This window comes from Crocodylus porosus, unplaced genomic scaffold (genome assembly GCF_001723895.1).
Source record: "Crocodylus porosus isolate Cpor-Errol unplaced genomic scaffold, CroPor_comp1, whole genome shotgun sequence".
NCBI classification, from domain to species: Eukaryota; Metazoa; Chordata; order Crocodylia; family Crocodylidae; genus Crocodylus; species Crocodylus porosus.
In genome coordinates, this window is record NW_017728924.1 from 14,717,054 (window position 1) to 14,718,380 (window position 1,327).

Genomic DNA, 1,327 nt, shown 5'->3' on the forward strand with positions numbered 1-1,327 from the left:
TGCATCCAGTTCTGGGTGCCACACTTCAAGAGGGATACGGAGAATCTTGAGAGGGTCCAGAGGAGGCCACTTGTATGGTTGAGGGCCTGCAGGCAAAGCCCTACGAGGAGAGACTGAGGGACCTGAATCTCTTCAGCCTCTGCAAGAGAAGGCTGACAGGTGATCTTGTGGCTGCCTATAAAATTCATCAGGGAAGGGCAGTAGGGAATAGGAGATGCTCTATTTACTAATGCAGCCCCTGGAGTAACTATGAACAATGGCCACAAATTTACAGAGAGCAGATTTATGTTGGACATCAGAAAGACCTTCTTCACAGTAAGGGTTGCCAGAATCTGGAATAGTCTTCCAAGGGCGGTGGTGCTCTCCCCTACCTTGGGGGTCTTCAAGAGGAGACTGGACAAGCACCTAGCTGGGCTCATCTAACCCCAGTGCTCTTTCCTGTCCAGGGCAGGGGGTTGCACTTGATGACCTACTGAGGTTCCTTTCAACCCTAACATCTATGAATCTATTAATAATTTCAGCCATTTTAATTTTTTTTTTTATCGTGTTACTTTGGTGGGATATGAAAAAGGAAACAAACAATTGGAGCAGGAATGTAACAAATGGTGAAGTCAAGCAACAACAGAGGTCTAACCTAAAATTCTCTATTAACCTAAAGATATTTCTATGCACTTTATATTTCTTCTCCATCACCTATTATGCATTGGATAATTCACCCAGCCATTAAGTTGGGCGGGGCGCGGCCTTCCCAGGGCTTATCTGAGGCCTCCACCCAGACAGAGCCCACAGTGGGGCTGGCGTCCCCCAACCCCCTGGCCTGCGGGAGCTGCCCAGCAAGGCCTGGGCGGGCAGGGACTGGAGACCCCCACACCTGTCCTGCAGGCGCCCGCCTTAGGGCCCTGGAGGCATGGGTGAGGGAGCTCCAGGAGGAGGTTAGCAGGTTGAGGGGAATCAGGGAGGCAGAGGAGGAAATTGACAGCTATTTTCTTTCCCTGCAGGGTTGTACGACCAAGGAGGATGCACCTCAAGATGAGCTCTCCGCTGCTAAGTGGCAGACGGTCACCTCCTGTGCCAGGGCTGCTCGAGACATGGCAGCACCAGTTCCTCCAGTCCGGCTGGAGAACAGGTACGAAGCCCTGGCAGCCCTGGAGGGGGAGGAAGGAGAGGACGAAACCAGGGAGGAGGCAACTCCACGCTCACCACGTCCCATGCAAGCTGGAGGAGGCAAGAAGGCCAGGAGGAAGAAGCGTCGCATGATCATCATTGGTGACTCCATCCTGAGAGGTACGGAGGGCCCCATCTGTCGCCGGGACCCCTCGGCACACGA

General features: G+C 53.4%; 1 protein-coding gene across 1 annotated transcript in view; it reads right to left on the reverse strand.

The window, feature by feature from the left end:
• The window catches only part of MAGT1 (magnesium transporter 1), a 20,967-nt gene that overhangs the window by 14,535 nt on the left and 5,105 nt on the right, over nucleotides 1–1,327 (reverse strand). The gene's annotated exons all lie outside the window — the stretch shown is intronic.